This window comes from Ranitomeya imitator, chromosome 1, assembly GCF_032444005.1.
Source record: "Ranitomeya imitator isolate aRanImi1 chromosome 1, aRanImi1.pri, whole genome shotgun sequence".
Taxonomy (NCBI): Eukaryota; Metazoa; Chordata; class Amphibia; order Anura; family Dendrobatidae; genus Ranitomeya; species Ranitomeya imitator.
In genome coordinates, this window is record NC_091282.1 from 635,141,190 (window position 1) to 635,165,859 (window position 24,670).

Below are 24,670 nucleotides of genomic sequence, written 5' to 3' on the forward strand. Positions count from 1 at the left end.
GCAGTCCTGTGTTCTCTCCTGACTCTTCCATACACGGGAACGCTCGCTCTGCTGAGCAGTCCTGTGTTCTCTCCTGACTCTTCCATACACAGGACCGCTCACTCTGCTGAGCAGTCCTGTGTTCTCTCCTGACTCTTCCATACACGGGAACGCTCGCTCTGCTGAGCAGTCCTGTGTTCTCTCCTGACTCTTCCATACACGGGAACGCTCGCTCTGCTGAGCAGTCCTGTGTTCTCTCCTGACTCTTCCATACACAGGACCGCTCACTCTGCTGAGCAGTCCTGTGTTCTCTCCTGACTCTTCCATACACGGGAACGCTCGCTCTGCTGAGCAGTCCTGTGTTCTCTCCTGACTCTTCCATACACGGGAACGCTCGCTCTGCTGAGCAGTCCTGTGTTCTCTCCTGACTCTTCCATACACAGGACCGCTCACTCTGCTGAGCAGTCCTGTGTTCTCTCCTGACTCTTCCATACACGGGAACGCTCGCTCTGCTGAGCAGTCCTGTGTTCTCTCCTGACTCTTCCATACACGGGAACGCTCGCTCTGCTGAGCAGTCCTGTGTTCTCTTCTGACTCTTCCATACACAGGACCGCTCACTCTGCTGAGCAGTCCTGTGTTCTCTCCTGACTCTTCCATACACGGGAACGCTCGCTCTGCTGAGCAGTCCTGTGTTCTCTCCTGACTCTTCCATACACAGGACCGCTCACTCTGCTGAGCAGTCCTGTGTTCTCTCCTGACTCTTCCATACACGGGAACACTCGCTCTGCTGAGCAGTCCTGTGTTCTCTCCTGACTCTTCCATACACAGGACCGCTCACTCTGCTGAGCAGTCCTGTGTTCTCTCCTGACTCTTCCATACACGGGAACGCTCGCTCTGCTGAGCAGTCCTGTGTTCTCTCCTGACTCTTCCATACACGGGAACGCTCACTCTGCTGAGCAGTCCTGTGTTCTCTCCTGACTCTTCCATACACGGGAACGCTCGCTCTGCTGAGCAGTCCTGTGTTCTCTCCTGACTCTTCCATACACGGGAACGCTCGCTCTGCTGAGCAGTCCTGTGTTCTCTCCTGACTCTTCCATACACGGGAGCGCTTGCTCTGTTGACAGTCCTGTGTTCTCTCCTGACTCTTCCATACACGGGAACGCTCACTCTGCTGAGCAGTCCTGTGTTCTCTCCTGACTCTTCCATACACGGGAACGCTCGCTCTGCTGAGCAGTCCTGTGTTCTCTCCTGACTCTTCCATACACGGGAACGCTCGCTCTGCTGAGCAGTCCTGTGTTCTCTTCTGACTCTTCCATACACAGGACCGCTCACTCTGCTGAGCAGTCCTGTGTTCTCTCCTGACTCTTCCATACACGGGAACGCTCGCTCTGCTGAGCAGTCCTGTGTTCTCTCCTGACTCTTCCATACACAGGACCGCTCACTCTGCTGAGCAGTCCTGTGTTCTCTCCTGACTCTTCCATACACGGGAACGCTCGCTCTGCTGAGCAGTCCTGTGTTCTCTCCTGACTCTTCCATACACAGGACCGCTCACTCTGCTGAGCAGTCCTGTGTTCTCTCCTGACTCTTCCATACACGGGAACGCTCGCTCTGCTGAGCAGTCCTGTGTTCTCTCCTGACTCTTCCATACACGGGAACGCTCACTCTGCTGAGCAGTCCTGTGTTCTCTCCTGACTCTTCCATACACGGGAACGCTCGCTCTGCTGAGCAGTCCTGTGTTCTCTCCTGACTCTTCCATACACGGGAACGCTCGCTCTGCTGAGCAGTCCTGTGTTCTCTCCTGACTCTTCCATACACGGGAACGCTCGCTCTGCTGAGCAGTCCTGTGTTCTCTCCTGACTCTTCCATACACGGGAACGCTCACTCTGCTGAGCAGTCCTGTGTTCTCTCCTGACTCTTCCATACACAGGACCGCTCACTCTGCTGAGCAGTCCTGTGTTCTCTCCTGACTCTTCCATACACAGGACCGCTCACTCTGCTGAGCAGTCCTGTGTTCTCTCCTGACTCTTCCATACACGGGAGCGCTCGCTCTGCTGAGCAGTCCTGTGTTCTCTCCTGACTCTTCCATACACGGGAACGCTCGCTCTGCTGAGCAGTCCTGTGTTCTCTCCTGTCTCATCCATACACAGGAGTGCTCGTTCTGCTGAGCAGTCCTGCATTCTCTTCTCTCCTGACTTTTCCATACATAAGAGTGCTTGCTCTGCTAAGCAGTCCTGTGATCTTTTCTCTCCTGACTCTTCCATACATAGGAGTGTTCTCTCTGCTAAGCAGTCCTGTGATCTTTTCTCTCCTGACTCTTCCATACATAGGAGTGTTCTCTCTGCTAAGCAGTCCTGTGATCTTTTCTCTCCTGACTCTTCCATACATAGGAGTGTTCTCTCTGCTAAGCAGTCCTGTGATCTCTTCTCTCCTGACTCTTCCATACACATGAGCATTCTCTCTGCTGAGCTGTCCTGTGCTCTCTTCTCTCCTGACTTCCATACACAGGAGCACTCGCTTTGCTGAGCAGTCCTGTGCTCTCTTCTCTCCTGACTTCCATACACAGGAGCACTCGCTTTGCTGAGCAGTCCTGTGTTCTCTCCTGACTCTTCCATACACAGGAGCACTCGCTCTGCTGATGCCATCTTCCTCGCATCCACCATACATCGTGAGGAATGGCTCAGCTCGTTGGAATTCCAACATGGTGATCCTTCTCTCGCTGGACAACATCTGTCAGGGAAGAGTTGGGAGGCCCTGATAGATATACAGTATGATATACTGGTGAACAATCCCTTCCATATCAGCGGGTTCAGACAACTTTAGACAAATGTGTATGGGGTCCTTTAGACTGGCCACAGATATTAGGTAGCTGTCGAAGCCCCACAGTTATTTTTCCTGACAAACAAGGCTCTCATTAGGAAAAAAAGAGCTTTTACCAGACTGGCAATGCCTTATTTCCCGATGAATAAAAGGAACAGGCAGGTGAAATCCAGCTGCCTGATCCTTATAGCTCGACATCTGCCCTAGTTGGGAAGTCCCCATTCATGTTTGACTTTTGGATTGTACTGGCAACATCAATGGGTTTGACCAATAAACACTTGCGTATGGCGAGCCTGAAACGCTAGGGGAACTCTCTGGAAAAACATTATTTGTAGAATAAGGAAGAAACAAACAGCAAACCATTGATATTTCCACTTGTAGAGTACAAAAATTACTCCTTTAGAATAGTAGTCAATATATTGAAAGAAATCCCCCAAATTTCCTCTACAGAAGTTCCCCAGATTATGTTTTACTCACATACCTTCTAGTGACTTCAATTGATTAATTCTCGGTAAAGTACATGAAAAGTTAATATCTAATGTGCAGCTCCTCACACCATACTATCTAAATAATAGTGACATAATCCAGTGCATTGATTTTGGGAATTACGGAAACTAATTTCTTGCCTATGTTGGGGCGTAACTGTAGAGGATATGGAAGTAGCAGATTATTTTTGTCGTACCTCTGAATCCTGAAAAATATTTGTTTTTTTGACAGATATATGGAAGTAAACATTTTAAAGGGAACCTGTCACCCCGTTTTTTCAGATTGAGATAAAAATACTGTTAAATAGGGCCTGCGCTGTGCGTTACAATAGTGTATGTAGTGTACCCTGATTCCCCACCTATGCTGCGAAATACATTACCAAAGTCGCCGTTTTCGCCTGTCAATCAGGCTGTTCAGGTCAGGTGGGCGTGGTGACATCGCTGTTTCTTCCCCAGCTTTCCGTTGGTGGTGTAGTGGTGTGCGCATGTCCAATTGCCGAATCCACTGCGCGCAGGTGAAGTAAAAGCGCGCGATCTGTGCTATTACCCTTGTCATCGGTGGGTGCGGCCATCTTCCTGAGGCCGCGCGTGCGCAGATGGAATGCTCTGCTGCACGGGGCTTCAGGAAAATGGCCGTGGGATGCCGCGCGTGCGCAGATGGAGATCGCGGCGGCCATTTTCCCAAAGCCGAGTTTGCATCTCGGCTTCAGGAAAATGGCCGCCGCGATCTCCATCTGACAAGGGATGCAAGATTAATATATTAACTAGTTTGTTTTTTTATTAAACTACCAAACACTTAACATTGTCATTTTCAGCCTCAGGGCACTCTGTGCCTTATCTTGAACAAATAATTTTCAATGAAATTTAACGCCTCAAGCCTGAATCATCCTAAGCAACATGGGAACCAACACAATACATCGTTCTCATATCTGACTCTTTCAATTTTGCGGTCTGTATTGTCAAGGAGAACTGTAACATTGAGGCTGGAGGGTTAAGGTACCTTCACACTGAATAACTTTCCAACGAGAACGAGAGCGATCCGTGACGTTGCAGCGTCCTGGATAGCGATCTCGTTGTGTTTGACACGCAGCAGCGATCAGGATCCTGCTGTGACATCGCTGGTCATCGCTGAAAGTCCGGAACTTTATTTGGTCGTCAGGTCGGCGTGATTCGTCATGTTTGACAGCAAAAGCAACGATGCCTGCAATGGTTTTCAATGGAGCGAACAACCAGTGAGAACGATAAGTACGTCACTGGATCGCTCCTGCATCACTCAGCTGTTGCCGGTGTTTGACGTCTCCTAGCGACCTAAACAGCGACGCTGCAGCAATCGGCTCGTTGTCTATATCGCTGCAGCGTCGCTAAATGTGACGGTACCTTAAACCTTTATTGGGGAGCCCTAATGGTGCTTGTATGTGGTTCAATAACAATAGGTTCTGTTGACCTCTGACAAATATAAGCAATCAACCCCCACTTGGACTATCCATATATCAGACTACATGGACTATCATATATCAGCATAGATCACCAGGTCTCCGGCAGGTTGACCTTCACACTCCCAAGAAGAGAAAAGGTACCGTTACACTAAACGAGTTACCAACGATCACGACCAGTGATACGACCTGGCTGTGATCGTTGGTAAGTTGTGTGGTCGCTGGGGAGCTGTCACACAGACAGCTCTCTCCAGCGACCAACGATCAGGGGAAATACTTCGGCATCGTTGAAACTGTCTTCAACGATGCCGAAGTCCCCGGGTAACCAGGGTAAACATCGGGTTACTAAGTGCAGAGCCGCACTTAGTAACCCGATATTTACCCTGGTTACCATTGTAAAAGTAAAAAAAACAAAACACTACATACTCACATTCCGATGTCTGTCACGTCCCCCGCCGTCAGCTTCCCGCACTGACTGTGTCAGCGCCGGCCGTAAAGCAGAGCACAGCAGTGACATCACTGCTGTGCTCTGCTTTACGGCCGGTGCTGACAGTCAGTGCAGGGAAGCTGGCGGCGGGGGACGTGACAGACATCGGAATGTGAGTATGTAGTGTTTTTTTTTTTTAACTTTTACAATGGTAACCAGGGTAAATATCGGGTTACTAAGCGCGGCCCTGCGCTTAGTAACCCATTATTTACCCTGGTTACAAGTGAACACATCGTTGGATCGGCGTCACACACGCCGATCCAACGATGACAGCGGGTGATCAGCGACCAAAAAAAGGTCCTGATCATTCCCCAGCGACCAACGATCTCCCAGCAGGGGCCTGATCGTTGGTCGCTGTCACACATAACGAGATCGTTAGCGGGATCGTTGCTACGTCACAAAACGTGACGTTGCAACGATATTGTTAACGAAATCGTTATGTGTGAAGGTACCTAAAGTCTTGAGAGAACCAATCTCAACCAATCTACTTATAGTTGGCTAAAGACATCTAGACATTGATGTTTGTTGCTATCTTTATTGCTTTGATTTCTGGGGCACCCCTTCATCTCTTTTTGTCTGTGGTCCAAACAGTAGGCTTTGTTGTCCTTTCACAAATATACTCAATTAAGAACCACTTGGTCTATCCGTATGTGTCAGTATAAATCACCAGATCTCTAGTAGATTGACCTCACTCCTGAGAAGAGAAAGTCTTAAAAGAACCAATCTACTTGCACACAGGCAACTTATAGGTCACAATACACATCTAGACATAGATGTTTGTTGATGTCCTTCTGGGTTTGATTTCTGCAGCACCACTTGTTCTCTTTTGATCTTCACATTACCATTCTCAAGTCCTCCTGAACTTTGTGTTGGATGGAGCCAAATCCATACCAAGCATCTTGTTGGTAGAACATTTGCATGTCTTGACTATACTATAACTATCAAACTTCTCTTTCCTTACAATTTTAGGTAAACCTCTCTTCACATTCTTCTGATCCCCTCAACACGCACATTTTTACTATCCCTGATTCACACCTTGCTCAGGTGAGACAAAAGCTCATCTTCTAGCCATCCTAAAATGGTCATACACTTTTGATGACTGTTGGGAGACTGAAATTTCGGATGATCGTTTGGCAAACAGCCATCTTGGTCGGCGCTTCAACACACGGAACAATTGTTTACCTGAGTGCTGCTGTGTTCCTTATGAGAAAACCGTCACCAGCTATTTCCAGGAGAACAAAGTGATCTGCAGTCCAAAATCGAGCATACCCAATTGGTAACTTCCTGAACGATCATTTGTTCGAAGCCCCCATGTGCATGACATTGGTGATCTCGATGGGTTCAGCTGACATTCATCCAATGTGTATGGGGGACTTAAAGACGACATAGTCATTAGATGAAAGTCACACATTGATTTTGGATGAAGCGGCTTACCATGTCCCCTGACTCCTTTAACAGATGATGTCTGAGGAGAGAAGGATCAGGTCAATGGAATTTCAGTGACCTGTCCTCTTGTTTTCGGGACAGATAAGCCACAGCCAGAGGAATTCGGCAGCAACTTTCTCCTTGTTGAAAACACATGAACATTTGGTAGAGCGCTTCTGTGTATAGGGGTTTCGGGCGAGATATTTTTCTGCTGAACTAGCATTCAGCCAACAGCTATCTTAGTTATATGGCCAGCTTTCATATTGGTATATAGGCCCTCTCACTGAGCCCCCCACCCATCAGCCAATGGCGGTTTTAATCACAGCAGGATCCTACCTTACCAAATAAGTGTAGGCTTCAGTCTAGGAGAGGAATCACATTAGGTTAGTGTTCCCAGCAAAAGAAGATCGCCATGTCATGGCTGCTGGGCATACTTGAATTGGTCAAATTGTGCACTAAGTATCTTTGTTTTTTCCTATTGTCTAGAGCAGTAATGCAATACATATGTCTTATATTTCATTTCATATTTACATGCTTAATTATGTATGGAGATGGATACTCTTGATTTGCACCTGTTCACACCGGTTTTCTGCTTGATATTTGTATACATATGGCCAGCTTTGGACTCATGGAGCTATCTCCTTCATGCGATTTCCTGGCTATTAGATTTTAGTGACTAAAATCTAGCATTTCTTCTGCAGTGTTGCTATCAGTGTGTCATGAGTGGGAGAAAAGGGTTGCATTGACAATCCAACACAATGGGCAGCACTTTGAACACATTTTATAAGTGGTCATAAACTTGTAAATAACTCATGAAAGAATAAAGTTATGTTTAAACCAAGCAAACCATTGTTTTTCTTGTGAAATTTTCAGTAAGTTTGATGTGTCACATGACCCTCTTCTCATTGACAAAAATAAAGTTGGATCCAAAATGGCTGACTTCAAAATGGCTGCCATGGTCACCACCCATCTTGAAAAGTTATTCCCCCCCTCCCATATACTAATATGCCACAAACAGGAAGTTGATATCACCAACCATTCCCATTTTATTTAGGTGTACCCATATAAATAGCCCACCCTGTATACCGCCCCACGTATAATTTCCCCGAATGGCCATCAGATGGTTACAGCCATTTTTTCTGCCCTGGGAGTTCTCCACTCCTTCCTTTCCTGGAATATGTTGGTGTAGGATTTTTGGCATGTTGATCCTGACCTCATCGCTGACGGTCTGTTGTTCCCTGTAGGTATTTTGAGTTACTGCCCAGACCGGAATCATTTCCAGCTAATGATTTCTTTATTCAGTACTGGATCCTGCTTTCCAGGAGGCCTAGACTTCCAACTCAGCTCTGCTACAGCCTGGCGCCTGATTGTCTACTCTCACATCCAGCTGTCCTAAAACAAGGTGCCTGACTACTCAACTCTTCTGTACCTGAGTGCTATCTGCACAACCAGGACTGCAAAGCGCCCGATTGTCTACTCAGCTGTGCTGTTCCAGAGCGGTACCTGCACATCCAGCTGTGGGATAACAGGATGTCTGATTGCCTACTCATCTCTGCTGTTTGCACACTTAGCTCTGATGCATCAAGGTACCTGTCTGCGTACTTGTCTCTGTTGAACACTCGGCTCTGCTACATCTAGCACTTCCAGCTCCACTGATTTATGAGGTGTCCATATCCAGCTCATAAATTTACATGGTAACACATGTAAATACAGTAAATAACACAGGGACCACCATTCACAATAGGTGACGTCATAGCTCACCTCCTCCTGTACACTGACTGATAACACCTCTATATACAGTAGATAACACAGGATCCACCATTCACAATAGGTGATGTCACAGCTCACCTCCCCCTCCTCCTGTACAATGACTGCTAACACCTCTATATACGGTAGATAACACAGAATCCACCATTCACAATAGGTGATGTCACAGCTCATCTCCTCCTCCTGTACAATGAATGATAACACCTCTATATACAATAGATAACACAGGATCCACCATTCACAATAGGTGATGTCACAGCTCACCTCCTCCTGTACACTGACTGATAACACCTCTATATACAGTAGATAACACCGGATCCACCATTCACAATAGGTGATGTCACAGTTCACCTCCTCCCCCTCCTGTACAATGACTGCTAACACCTCTATATACGGTAGATAATACAGGATCCACCATTTACAATAGGTGATGTCACAGCACACCTCCTCCTGCACACTGACTGATAATACCTCTGTATACAGTAGATAACACAGGATCCAACAATTCACAATGGGTGATGTCACAGCTTACCTCCTCCTCCTGTACACTGACTGATAACACCTCTATATACAGTAGATAACACCGGATCCACCATTCACAATAGGTGATGTCACAGCTCACCTCCTCCTCCTCCTGTACAATGAATAACACCTTTATATACAGTAGATAACACAGGATCCACCATTCACAATAGGTGATGTTACAGCTCACCTCCCCCTCCTGTACAATGACTGCTAAGACCTCTATATACGGTAGATAACACAGGATCCACCATTCACAATAGGTGATGTCACAGCTCACCTCCCCCTCCTCCTGTACAATGACTGCTGTTATGATTAGGTGGCCTTGGAGCAGCATGAAAACCTTCACTGGAGTAGTTGGTAACTATACTGACCGCAAACCCTGATCTTATCATCGCAACTAGAAGTAGCCGTGGGGTGTGCCTAACAAAACCTAGACACCTCGACACAGCCAGAGGACTAAATTCCCCTAAAGATGGAAATAGGAAAACTATCTTGCCTCAGAGTAGACCCCCAAAGTATAGGCAGCCCCCCACAAATAATGACTGTGAGTTGGAGAGGAAAAGACACACGCAGGCAGAAAACAGGCTTAGCAAAGGAGGCCACTTCTAGCTAAATAGAAAAGGACAGGACAGGATACTAAGCGGTCAGCATAAAAATACTACAAAAATATCCACAGCAGAAAATACAAAACTCCACCACCTAACTAAATATGTGAAGAGTATATCTGCAACTCCAGAGAATCCAACCAGACTGAGAAAAACAACTGACACAGTCAAGCTGGACAAATAGAAACAAAAGCTCAGCACTGAAAATAAGCACACCGCATGTGTGCTTCAGAAAAAGAAACAGACACTTATCTTTGCTGAACTGGCAGATAAGCAGGAGAGGCCAGGCAGAGATCCAACACTTCCAGAGAAACATTGACAACTGGCCAGGACTAAAGAGTCCTGCAAAGCTAAATAGCCCAGTCAGAATTGCAATTAGCGGATACACCTGTCCAAGACTGCAGCCCAGAGACGACTGCATTACCCTCTACAACCACCGGAGGGAGCCCAAAAGCAGAATTCACAACAGACTGCTAACACCTCTATATATGGTAGATAACACAGAATCCACCATTCACAATAGGTGATGTCACAGCTCATCTCCTCCTGTACAATGAATGATAACACCTCTATATACAGGATCCACCATTCACAATAGGTGATGTCACAGCTCACCTCCTCCTCCTGTACACTGACTGATAACACCTCTATATACAGTAGATAACACCGGATCCACCATTCACAATAGGTGATGTCACAGCTCACCTCCCCCTCCTCCTGTACAATGACTGCTAACACCTCTATATACGGTAGATAACACAGGATCCACCATTCACAATAGCTGATGTCACAGTTCACCTCCTCCCCCTCCTGTACAATGACGGCTAACACCTCTATATACGGTAGATAACACAGGATCCACCATTCACAATAGGTGATGTCACAGCACACCTCCTCCTCCTGTACACTGACTGATAACACTTCTGTATACAGTAGATAACACAGGATCCACCATTCACAATGGATGATGTCACAGCTTACCTCCTCCTCCTGTACACTGACTGATAACACTTCTATATACAGTAGATAACACCGGATCCACCATTCACAATAGGTGATGTCACAGCTCACCTCCTCCTCCTCCTGTACAATGAATAACACCTTTATATACAGTAGATAACACAGGATCCACCATTCACAATAGGTGATGTTACAGCTCACCTCCCCCTCCTGTACAATGACTGCTAACACCTCTATATACGGTAGATAACACAGGATCCACCATTCACAATAGGTGATGTCACAGCTCACCTCCCCCTCCTCCTGTACAATGACTGCTAACACCTCTTTATACGGTAGATAACACAGAATCCACCATTCACAATAGGTGATGTCACAGCTCACCTCCTCCTCCTGTACAATGACTGATAACACCTCTATATACAGTAGATAACAGAATCCACCATTCACAATAGATGATGTCACAGCTCACCTCCTCCCTCTCCTGTACAATGACTGATAACACCTCTATATACAGTAGAACACAGGATCCACCATTCCCAATAGGTGATATTACAGCTCACCTCCTCCTCCTGTACAATGACTGATAACACCTCTATATACAGTAGATAACTCAGGATCCACCATGCACGATAGGTGATGTCACAGCTCACCTCCTCCTCCTGTACAATGACTGATAACATCTCTATATACAGTAGATAACACAGGATCCGATATTCACAATAGGTGATGTCACAGCTCACCTCCTCCTCCTGTACAATGACTGATAACACCACTATATACAGTAGATATTACAGGATCCACCATTCACAATAGATGATGTCACAGCTCACCTCCTCCTGTACAGTGACTAACACCTCTATATACAGTTGATAACACAGTATCCACCATTACAATAGGTGATGTCACAGCTCACCTCCTCCTCCTGTACAATGACTGATAACACCTCTACACTGTGTGCAGAATTATTAGGCAAGTTGTATTTTGATCACATGATACTTTTTATACATGTTGTCCTACTCCAAGCTGTTCAGGCTTGAGAGCCAACTAGTAATTAAGTAAATCAGGTGATGTGCATCTCTGTAATGAGGAGGGGTGTTGTCTAATGACATCAAAACTCTATGTAAGGTGTGCTTATTAGGCAACTTCCTTTCCTTTGGTAAAATGGGTCAGAAGAGAGTTTGGACGGGCTCTGAAAAGTCCAAATTTGTGAGATGTCTTGCAGAGGGATGCAGCAGTGTTGAAATTGCCAAACTTTTGAAGCGTGATCACCGAACAATCAAGTGTTTCATGGCAAATAGCCAACAGGGTCGCAAGAAGCGTGTTGGGCAAAAAAGGCACAAAATAACTGCCCATGAATTGAGGAAAATCAAGCGTGAAACTGCCAAGATGCCATTTGCCACCACTTTTGCCATATTTCAGAGCTGCAACGTTACTGGAGTAACAAAAAGCACAAGGTGTGCGATACTCAGGGACAAGGCCAAGGTAAGGAAGGCTGAAAAACGACCACCTTTGTACAAGAAACATAAGAAAAAACGTTAAGACTGGGCCAAGAAATATCTTAAGACTAGAGATGAGTCGAACTGTTCGCCAATTTCAAATTTGAGCTGTTTTGGGCGGTGTTCGAGTCGTTCGTCGAACCCGAACAATTTGCTTAAAATTCAGCTGTTCGAGTTTCTGTTCAATAACTGTTCGTTCACGAGCAGCCTCGCTTGATTTGCACATTAAAACTGTTTATCATTGTTAATAGACTGTTTCAGTGTATAGTGGGCGGGGGGGGGGGGGGGAAAGCGGGGGATAGATCTGTGCTGAAATAACGCTGATCTCCTTTTTTTTTTCTTTCCCGCATTTAAAGTGGGGCGGTGCAGTGTCTCAGCCTATCAGCAATGCGCACACACACAGCAATGTGCATGTGATGCACACAAGCAAGGGCATGTGTCATTGGCTGTGTATGTCACATGTCCTCCTTGCCCTATAAGAACCAGCCATTTGCCCAGTCGCCACCATTTTCTCACTGCTGCAGCTTAGTGTTAGACAGCACCGCTGCTGCTGTGGGCGCTATACAGACTAAGAATGTTTTTTTGGAGCGAATTGTCAGAGAGATAGGTTTAGGGAGTCGGGACTAGTTGTAATATCAGCCCTTTTCAGGGTAGGTTATAGCAGTTCATAGCATTGTTTGCCAGGCAGGTCTGTACCAGTGCTGTGCAAGTGTTTGTCACAGCATTTGGTGTAATCTAGCTCAGCCAATCCTTTTGGGCTAGTAACATTGTCTGATAGTCATCTGAGTAGCCCGCCTGTGAAGCTAGCTACACCGCCTGTGTAACTCAATTTTTACTGCATCTAACCCAGTTAATAGTTTTGGGCCTAGGAGCAGTGTCTGCACATCAGCAGAGTAGCCTGCCTGTGAAACAAACTACACCGCCTGTGTATCTCAATTTTCACTGCATCTAATCCAGTTAATAGTTTAGGGCCTAGGAGCAGTGTCTGCACGTCAGCAGAGTAGCCCGCCTGTGAAACTAACTACACCGCCTGTGTATCTCTATTTTCACTGCATCTAATCCAGTTAATATTTTTACGCCTAGGAGCAGTGTCTGCACGTCAGCAGAGTAGCCCGCCTGATAAAAACAAACTATACCGCCTGTGTATCTCAATTTTCACTGCATCTAATCCAGTTAATAGTTTAGGGCCTAGGAGCAGTGTCTGCACTTCAGCAGAGTAGCCCACCTGTGAAACTAACTACACCGCCTGTGTATCTCAATTTTCACTGCACCTAATCCAGTTATTAGTTTTGGGCCTAGTACCACAGTTTAGCCACTCAGTTCTGCTCGGTTTTCATCCATCGGTTGTTGTGCCAACAACTACACATACAGAGTTGCCAATTAGTTAAAGGGAACCTGTCACCCCGTTTTTTCAGATTGAGATATAAATACTGTTAAATAGGGCCTGCGCTGTGCGTTACTATAGTGTATTTTGTGTACCCTGATTCCCCACCTATGCTGCGCAATACATTACCAAAGTCGCCGTTTTCGCCTGTCAATCAGGCTGGTCTGGTCAGGTGGGCGTGGTGACATCGCTCTTTTCTTCCCCAGCTTTCTGTTGGTGGCGTAGTCGTGTGCGCATGTCGCAGTGACGATTCCACTGCGCGCACGTGAAGAAGCAGCGCGCGATCTGCGCTATTACCCCCTGTCATCGGTGGGGGCGGCCATCCTCCTGGGGCCGCACGTGCGCAGATGGAGTGCTCTGCTGCACGGAGTTTGCATCTCGGCTTTGGGAAAATGGCCGCCGCGATCTCTTCTGCGCACGCGCGGCATCCCGCGGCCATTTTCCTGAAACCCCGTGCAGCAGAGCACTCCATCTGCGCACGCGCGGCCCCGGGAAGATGGCCGCCCCCACCGATGACAGGGGGTAATAGCGCAGATCGCGCACTGCTTCTTCACGTGCGCGCAGTGGAATCGTCACTGCGACATGCGCACACCACTACGCCACCAACGGAAAGCTGGGGAAGAAAAGAGAGATGTCACCACGCCCACCTGACCAGACCAGCCTGATTGACAGGCGAAAACGGCGACTTTGGTAATGTATTGCGCAGCATAGGTGGGGAATCAGGGTACACAAAATACACTATAGTAACGCACAGCGCAGGCCCTATTTAACAGTATTTTTATCTCAATCTGAAAAAACGGGGTGACAGGTTCCCTTTAAGCACTAAAATGAGTGGCAAAAGGCCTGCTGCTGGTGGAAAGGGGAAAAGGCGTGTTGGAAAGGGAAACAAAGGTTGTGTCCGTGGGGTAGGTGGTAAAGCAACAGTAACATCTGCAGAAGAAAGACCATCTTCAAGCCAAAGTAAGATGTCTACTTCTTTTCGTGGACAATCTGATATGATCCCTTTCTTACAACCATCGCTACAAGCGTCGCCAAAAATTCCAGATGAGGCACAAAAACAGCAGGTGCTTAAACGGATATCAAGTGCTCGTTCAAGTGGGCTCTCCTCCATGTCAACTTCAACATCACAACTACTCCAGTAATCAGAGTTGTCACCCCAATCGCACTTGCTTCCTCACAGCTCCCAAGTCTCCAGCTGCCCGTCTGAGCATGGGGTAACACACATGGTTGAGTCTGTAGAGCTATTTACGCATACTATAGCCTGGGAATCAGAGGTCTGCTCCAGAGCTTCTGTGAATCCATACGAGGAAATGATCTGCACTGATGCCCAGAATCTTTGTGAGTCGGATCCAGGCCCAGATGAAGAAGGTTCTGAGCATAATGTAGACCCTCGTTCCCAAACTCTAACTCCTGTTAGTGGAGACAATGAGGAAGATGATGATGAGACTGAGATACCTGATTGGAACGAAAACTTGACTTTTTAGTCGGGGCAGGAAGAGGTTGGCTCTGAGGACGACGGGTGTGAGAACACATAGGATGATGATGATGAGGTTGTAGACCCCACTTACTGTCATCCTCCAGTCCGCCAGTCCATGAGGTCAGCAGAGGAGGTGGAGGAGGATGCTAGAGACGAGTCTGACGACGAGGTAATGGTGCGCCTTCCTGGACAGAGACGGAGTACTGGAAGCACGTCAACAACTGCATCCTCAACCCGAACTGTGCCTCAGACCAGAAGTCGTGGTGGCTCTTCAGGTCGCACGGGCTCTAAGCCTTGCATAGCCTGGCCATTTTTTGACATCGCAAACCCAAAAAATCACTAGCTTGAGTACTTCATGTATGAACCATCACATGGATATGAGGCATAAGTTGCAGTGGGAAGCTCACTGTGCTAAAATGTGGCCTAGTGGGCCGGGTCAACCACCGTCTGCCTCATCAAGTGCATCCGCTTCCTCTTCATCCTCTGTGACTGTGGGGACAGCAGTCGCACATGGTTTTGGATGCAGACCTTCCACCTCTTTACCCGCAACAGCCAGTGTGATTGGCAGGTCGTCAGGACATTTGCAAGTGGAAACACCTGCTGCTGTTGGGCGCTCTCCGACATCGACACCACATTTTTATCAAGGCAACATAACATCTCCGCCTGCACCTTCCTCACAGACCAGCAGTTTGCCGGGGACACCCTACTCAACTCCGTCTTAGCACGCCAGCCAGCCCTCAGTCCCTCAGATGTGGACAAGTAAAAGACCATTTCCTACTAGCCATGACAAAGCTAAGAGGTTGAATTTCTCCATCTGCAAGCTGTTGGCTACAGAAATGCTGCCTTTCCGCCTGGTGGACACAGAGGATTTTCGAGACCTTATGTCCGTCGCAGTGCCCCAGTACCAGATGCCCAGTCGCCACTACTTCTCAAAGAAAGCTGTGCCTGCGCTACACCAGCGTGTCGCACACAACATCACCGCTTCCATGAGAAACTCTGTGTGTGACAGGGTGCATTTCACCACAGACACTTGGACGAGTAGACATGGACAGGGGCGTTACATGTCGGTGACTGGGCACTGGGTAACCACAGCGACATCAGTAGAAGGGGCTGCTGTCCAAGTCTTGCCGTCGCCACGAGTTGCTCGTTGATCCTCTGTATCTAGAAGTTCCTCCACTGCTTCTGCCTCCTCAACCTCCTCTCGGTCCTCCACCTGCACCCAAAGCCTGTCTGGTAATGACACCCGTGTTGTACCTGCGCAGAAGGAATCCTGCACACCTCCTCACTATGCCAGGACTCAACGGCATCAGCCAGTGTTTACATTGAAATGTCTGGGAAATGTGAGTCACACAGCTGAGGAGTTGTGGTCAGCTCTGGAGACCGAGTTCCATCAATGATTGTCTCCACTCAACCTGCAGCCAGGGAAGGCTGTGTGCGACAATGCTGCAAACCTGGTGCGGCCCTTCGCCGGGGCAATGTCACACACACACGTGCCTTGTATGGCTCACGTTTTGATCCTGGTTGTCCAGCAATTTTTATCCCACTATCCCAGACTAGATGGGCTTCTGCGGAGGGCACGGTCGCTGTGTGCTCACTTCCGCCGTTCGCATCCCGCAGCTCGACAACTTGCATCTCTACAGAAGTCGTTGGGCCTGCCAGTTCACTGGCTGAAATGCGATGTGCCCACACAGTGGAATTCAACTCTGCACATGTTGCAGCGACTGTGGCAGCACTGACGAGCCCTGGTGCAATACGTTATGACGTATAGCCTGGGCCAACGAGATCAAGAGGTGGGGCAAATCACGCTGCAGGAGTGGTCTCAGGTCAGGGACCTATGTACCCTTCTGCACAGTTTTGAAATAGCGACGAAGATGTTTAGTGCTGACGATGCCATTATCAGCAAGACCATTCCGGTGATTTACATGCTGGAGCAAACCTTACACAGTGTTCGGAGTCAGGTGGTGGAACAAGAGGAGGAGGAGGAGGAACAGGAGGAGTCGTATGCGGAAGGGATCATATATCCAAGGTCAAGAAGGTTTTATTTAGTCCCCTTGCTGAGTTTTACATGACGTTGCCATCGTCAATTCCAGGTGGGTGGGGTCGTCTGCAGAGTTGTTTCCTCATACTATGGCCTGGGATTCAGATGTCTGCTCCAAAGCTTCAGTGTCTGCTAGTCAGCAGAGTAGCCCAGCCACCCACCGCCTGTTTACCTAACTACTATTTTTTAATGGCATCCAGCCCAGGAAATCCTTTTGGGCCTAGTAGAATTTGGTGCAACTCAGCAGCATACCCCACCGATGAAGCAAGCTACACCGCCTGTTTACCTAACTACTATTTTGTAACGGCATCTAGCCCAGGAAATCCTTTTGGGCCTAGTAGAATTTGGTGCTACTCAGCAGCGTACTTCACCCATGAAGCAAGCTACACCTCCTGTTTACCTAAGTACTATTTTTTAACGGCATTTGGCCCAGGAAATCCTTTTGGGCCTAGTAGCAATTTCTGCTACTCAGCAGTGTACCCCACCCATGAAGAAAGCTACACCGCCTTCTTTCTTTCTCAATCTAACCCCTCTGGGGTGTCCACTCTCCCTCCAGCTCTCTCCTTCTCACAGGTGGACTACCGCGTGTTTTCACACTGTGGCGAATCTTTTGGGCCCAGGCATAAGAAGTCGTCGAGGTAATGGATAATATGTGCCGCCTTGCAAACGTCCATGACGACACCTTCGACGAAGCAACTAAACGCCTCAAATAGTGAGCAGGATATGGAGCACCCTATGGGCAAACAGTGATCTATGTAGTATGCTCCTTCACAGAAGCAGCCCAATGGGAGGACACTATTCGGAGGCACAGGTAGTAACCGGAACACCCTCTCAATGTCTGTTTTGGCCATTAGGGGGCCCCTTACCAACTTCTTGACCCGCCTGATTGCCTCGTCAAAGGAGGTACAGTGGTTCCGCGTCGATGTTGTCGTTTACTGACCTGCCCCTTGGATATGACAAATGGTGGATTAGTCTGAATGTATTGGGTTCATTTTTTGGCACAACTCCCAACGGGGGTACCACTATGTCTTCTAAGGAAAGTGTTCTGAATGGACCCGCTGCCATTCTACCTAATGATATTTATTTATTTTTTTTTTTTTTGTCAAGACGTCTGGGTGTTGGTAGAGTGAGTTTAGATTTTTACTCCAGCCTTTCTTGATTTTAGAAGGGCAGGAGATGCCTGTATCTGTGTCTCCTCCTCCTTTTACTCCTCCACCTCTTTTCTTTTCGCATGACTATATGTAGTTGTGGCTTTTCCATGTGTTTGTTGTGTCTTCTGAGCAGTTTGTCAGCTTTTGGACACCTTTTAAGGTGTTTTCTATGTGTTTTCCATGTGTTTGTATGTGTTTGCCTGCCATTGGTTTCAATGGGGTTCGACGGTGTTCGTCGAACGTTCGACGAACATTTCGTCGAACACAACCCTGTTCGACGAACCGAACCCGATCACTAGGGAGGTGGCTCAACACTTCTTAAGACTGACTTTTCAAAGGTTTTATGGACTGATGAAATAAGAGTGACTCTTGATGGACCAGATGGATGGGTCAGAGGTTAGATCAGTAAAGGGCAGAGAGCTCCACTCCGACTCAGACGCTAGCAAGGTGGAGGTGGGGTACTGGTATGGGCTGGTATCATCAAAGATGAACTTGTGGGACCTTTTCGAGTTGAGGATGGAGTGACGCTCACCTCCCAGACCTACTGCCAGTTTCTGGAAGACAACTTCTTCAAGCAGTGGTACAGGAAGAAGTCGGTTTCATTCAAGAGAAACATGATTTTCATGCAGAACAATGCTCCATCACATGCCTCCAACTACTCCACAGTGTGGCTGGCCAGTAAACAGGGCCGGCGTCAGCACCCGGCACAGCGGGCAAATGCCGGGGCCCTGGGGAGAGAGGGGGGCCCACTTAGCTGTCATAGATACAGCTGGGAGAGCAGAGCAGGAGATAACATGCTCTCTCCCCCCACAATGTCACTGCTGGCTGCGTTCTCTTAACCCCTATGTGCCAGCTCTGACACAAGCATCTTCTCACTCAGTCAGTGCAGCCAGGCAGGCACACATAGGGGTTAACAGAAGGCAGCCAGTGTGACATTGTGGGCGGAGAGAGCACATTTTCTGCTCTCCCCCCTGGCTGGCTGCAGACAGTGCTGAAGTTTATCAGGCAGATTCCGGAGGAGGAGCTCCGTCCTACCAGTGCCTGAGTGCAAAGGTATCTTGCAGTTGTGGCTCAGTCTGCTGCTGTCTGTCTCCGCTGCCTAAAAATGTGGGTGATGTCTGGAGGAGAAGCTGGTGGGGTGCAGCCTGCAACCTGTAGCCGCCCAGCTCACCCAGAATACATGCATGCTGCACCAAACCTGCACCAGTGGGGTAGGAAGAAGCTTAACCCCTTCCCATCTGTATGAAGGTTATTGCTGAACCTTAAAGATAACAATCCGACCCGCATAAATGGGGTTAACCAGATGCCAGGAGGGAGGGGAGCTGCTGCCATGGATAAAACTGAGCTGTGGGCTGTACATTGGGGCCCCGTGGCCCCAGGCTGGTGACTGGAGGGACTTTGCCCAGTGCTGACATGTGGGTGATTTCTACTCCGGAGTCTCAGCTTCTCTCCTCCAGGTCACACTGTGCAGTCACAGCAACATTGGTTGTGTCTGTCCAGGTCCCAGCAGCTGCCACTGCTCCCACCACGGACATGGCATCACTTAACCCTTCCCCTGCAGCCACAGGCAACAAATCCACATTATTCCTTGATTAAATCAGGTTCCAACCCAATAGAGGAGCAGACATTTCCTGCTGCCATTAGGGTCCGGGAGGGGCTGACCTGTGACATTGGGTGACAAGTGTAACATGGGGTAACGATGACGGAGAAATGCACAGGATAATAGTGAGCGCGACAGAGGGCAGTGTATGGTATGGAGCAGTCAGGGGGTGGGCTGCAGGATCCCCCCATACTGTACATGACTGCTCGGGACAGGGAGGCGCTTAATGAGCTTCTAATGACAGGGCACTAATTGGGTCATTAGGGTTTGTGGAAAGGATTCAGCATCAGGTCCCTCATTAATGCCAGAGCCGCCTGTTACTTTGTAGCACAGATCTGTTGGGGCCGCAAAACCAAACAACGTTGTTTATGTAGAAAAGTCTTTGTTTCATAGAAAAACTCAAAACAGAAAAGCACCTCTCCTATATATATATACACTGCACAGCACCTTTCCTCCTGTATATATACACTGCACAGCACCTCTCCTGTATATATACACTGCACAGCACCTTTCCTCCTGTATATATACACTGCAGAATCTACAATAGCTGTCACTCATGTAAGAAGTGAAATCTGGCATTGTACTATACATTTCTCTGCCGTATCTGTGCATCATAAATCAGGGTATGTGTTAAAGGGGGGGGGCCCACTGAGACTCTTTCGCCCGGGGCCCTCGAAAACCTGGAGCCGGCCCTGCCAGTAAAGGTCTCAAAGAAGAAAAACTAATAACATGGCCCCCTTGTTCACCTGATCTGAACCCCATAGAGAACCTGTGATCCCTCATAAAATGTGAGATCTACAGGGAGGGAAAATAGTACACCTCTTGGAACAGTGTCTGGGAAGCTGTGGTGGCTGCTGCATGCAATGTTGATCGTAAACAGATCAAGCAACTGACAGTATCTATGGATGGAAGGCTGTTGAGTGTCATCGTAAAGAAAGGTGGCTATATAGGTCACTAATTTTTGGGGGTTTTGTTTTTGCATGTCAGATATGTTTATTTCTAAATTTTGGGCAGTTAGGTTGATTTACCTGGTGAAAATAAACAAGTGAGATGGGAATGTATTTGGTTTTTATTAAGTTGCCTAATAATTCTGCACAGTAATAGTTACCTGCACAAACAGATATCCTCCTAAGATAGCAAAATCTAAAAAAAATCCCACTCCAACTTCCAAAAATATTAAGCTTTGATATTTATGAGTCTTTTAGGTTGATTAAGAACATAGTTGTTGATCAATAATAAAAATAATCCTCTAAAATACAACTTGCCTAATAATTCTGCACACATTGTATATATAGTAGATAACACAGGATCCACCTGTAACGGGGTCTACCAAGCTGGGGTACCTCTTTCAGTACCACCCCGTGTTTCAGGAAGTCCACTCTGCTTTTGCTAGATTCTGAATGAAGGACGCTGGCAGGAATTTCTTGATTACTTGAGAGCATATAATAGCTGCCTGCTTCTCCACGAATTTCCAGTCTAAGAACAACCTTTATTTACAGCACACAGAATATATAACACAGATACACAGGGCAGGCCAATAGGAACACAGCAGGCCAGACCTACATTACAATAGCCGCAGGGGGCCGGAGCCTGCCAATATTTACTGTGGGAATTACAAAGGTGGGGGGAGGTCAGAAAGAGAATATCTTGTCCAGGGGCGCAGCCTGTGGACTGATGCATTTCACATGGAAACTATTATACATACATATACTGCATAACATTCTTGGTGCTGGGGGGTTCTGTAACACGGCTCCCCTTTTCAGCGACGCGATCGTCATACACAGTCTGATCCTTAACGGATCGGTTTGGGGATGACCGAAGTTTATGGGGTTGGTACGAGTTCCGTTTGTCGACTTAGTCCATCGGCGTTACCGTTTTGTTTGCCGGGTCTGTAGTGGATGGTGAAGTCCAGAGGTTGTAGGGCTAAACTCCACCGCAGTAATCTGGCGTTGTCTCCGGAGACCCGATTAAGCCAGACTAGGGGATTATGGTCCATTAGGAGGGAAAACTGTCATCCATACAAATATGGTTGTAACTTTTTGAGTGCCCATACTATTGCCAGGCACTCCTTCTCGATGGCCGCATAGCTCACTTCACGGGGCAGTAGTTTCCGACTCAGGTAAGCTACCGGGTGCTCTTGGCCGTCCGGCCCGACTTGGCTTAGTACTGCCCCCAATCCAAACATAGAAGCGTCTGTGTGGACAAGGAAACGTTTAGTTGGATCGGGTGCGGCCAATACAGGGGTATTGGTGAGGGCGTCCTTTAGCTGGCGGAAGGCTTCCTCACACTCTGGGGTCCAGGTTACCTGGCGGTGTTGGTTCTTACGGGTCAGATCAGTGAGGGGCTTGGCTACGCTGCTGTATTTGGGAACGAATTTCCTGTAATACCCCGCTGTCCCTAGAAACGCCATGACCTGGGTTTTAGTGCGTGGGGTGGGCCATTTGGCTATGGCCCCAATCTTGGCTGGTTCTGGTCTCTGTTTCCCACTTCCCACCCAATGCCCTAAATACTGAACCTCTGCTTTGCCCATGTGACACTTGTTTGGGTTCAGGGTGATTCCAGCCTTGTGGATCCTGTCTAATATTATCTCTAGGTGATTTAGCTGCTCTTCCCATGTCGCGCTGTAGATGGCGATGTCATCTAGGTAGGCACACGCATAGTCCTGGAGACCATCCAGAAGCCGGTCAGCCAGCCTCTGGAAGGTCGCCGGGGCAGTCTTCATCCCGAATGGCATAACTCGAAACTGGAATAAGCCAAACGGGGTGACAAATGCCGACTTGGGAATAGCATCAGGACTAAGGGGAATCTGCCAGTAGCCTTTGCATAGATCGATGGTGGTCAAATACTTTGCCCCTGCCAGCCGGTCTAACAAGTCATCCACACGCGGCATGGAATACGCATCCGTCACTGTTTTCTCATTGAGCTTACGATAGTCTACACAAAACCGTGTAGTCCCATCCTTCTTGGGCACTAACACTACGGGGGATGCCCAGGGACTATCTGACTCTTCAATGACCCCTAAACACAACATTTCTTATATCTCTTGTCGCATCCCTTCTCGTACAGACTCAGGGATGCGGAAGGGAGGTTGTCGCAGGGAGGTCTGATCCTGGGTCTCAACCTTGTGTTGTGCCAGGTGAGTGTACCCGGGTTTCCCCGAAAACATCCTCTGTCGCTGCCTCAACAACTCCTCCGCCTGCTGTCTCTCACGGGGACCTAAGTCTTCACCCCAGTGTACCTGGTCCCATGTTTTAGACTGAGTCCTCTCTCCTAAGACATCAGGCAAGGGAAGTCCGGCTAAATCCTCTGCTTCAGGTGCACAGATGGCCACTACCTCTTCAGGGCGCTCCCGATAGGGCTTCAGCATATTCACGTGGAACATGCGGATAACCCTGGGGTCGTCACAATCGGCGACATTATAGGTGGTGTCAGCTATTTTCCCCACTACCTGGTAGGGCCCCTGCCATGCAGCTTGGAACTTGTTCTGCCTAGTGGGCTCTAACACCAGGACCTTCTGCCCTATTTCTAAGGTGCGCTCTCTGGCCCTCCGATCGTACCATACGCACTGGCGCCGCTGGGCCACCTGCATGTTCCCACGTACAGCCTGGGTCAGCTCCTGTAGGCAGTCCCGGAATTCCAGCACATAGGGTACAATAGGTACCCCTTCTATGGTGCCCTCCCCTTCCCAGTGTTCTAGCACTAAGTCTAGGGGTCCCCTTACCCGTCTCCCGTATACCAGTTCGAATGGGGAGAACCCCGTGGATTCTTGGGGCACCTCTCGATAGGCAAACAGGAGGTGAGGCAAGAATTTCTCCCCGTCCCTGTAGGTCCTTGTAAAAGTCCCAATGAATTGTTTTAATGTCCCGTTAAAGCGTTCACACAACCCATTGGTTTGCGGGTGGTACGGGGCGCTTCTAATGGACTTTACGCCGCACAGCTTCCACAGTTGGTTGGTCACCTCTGCTGTAAACAGGGTACCCTGGTCTGAGATAATCTCCCAGGGAAATCCAACCCGAGAGAAAACCTGGAGCAGAGCAGCCGCCACTGTCTCTGCCAGTATGTTAGGTAACGCAACCGCCTCTGGATACCGTGTGGTATAATCTACCACTGTCAATATATACCTTTTCCCTGACGGACTGGGTTTGGCTAACGGCCCTATCAGATCGACCGCTACTCGTCTAAATGGTTCCTCCACAATGGGGAGGGGGCGTAATTTGGCCTTGCATCGATCTCCCCTCTTGCCAATGCGCTGGCAACTGTCACAGGTCTGGCAGTATTGACGAACATCATAGGTTACCCCCGGCCAAAAGAAGTTTTGTGTCAGACGATGCCTGGTGCGACTGACGCCGAAGTGCCCGGCCAAGGGTATGTCATGAGAGATTCGCAGTAACTCCTGCCTATACTTCTTGGGAACTACCAGCTGTCGTTTTATAGTGGGGCTCGTCCCTGTGTGGTGCTGCTCTGTGATCCGGTAGAGGAGTCCCTGCTTCCATATAAACTGTTCCCCTTCCAGTACCCCTCTCCCCTCCTGTGCCTTCCCACGATATCCCTCCAATGAAGGATCCTCAAGTAACTCCCTCTTAAATTCATCTGGGGTGGCCCAAGAAATGTGTCTGGCTATGGGAATACGTGTAGGGCTGGGATGTCTTACCTGGGCCTCCTCTGAGTGTGATTCCGCCTCCGCAGCTCGAGCTTGTCTCCGGGTGGTCACAGGATATGTCTCAGCCAGAGGGGCAACCGAGAAGGCAGACAACATGGGCCCCAAGTCATTTCCCAGCAAAACGTCTGCAGGCAAATCCTCCAGCAAGCCGACCTCAACAAGGCCATCCCCAACTCCCCTGTTCAGGTGAATCCTGGCAGTGGGCAGTCAATGTATGGCTCCCCCTGCTACACGGACTGCCACTGTCTGGTCCGTCTTCTCTTGGTTCCGGACGAGATGAAGCTTCACAAGGGTCAAAGTTGCTCCGGAATCTCTTAGTCCCTGCATGCGTTTCCCATTAACCCACACGAACTGTCGATGCTGTTGTCGATTATCTGC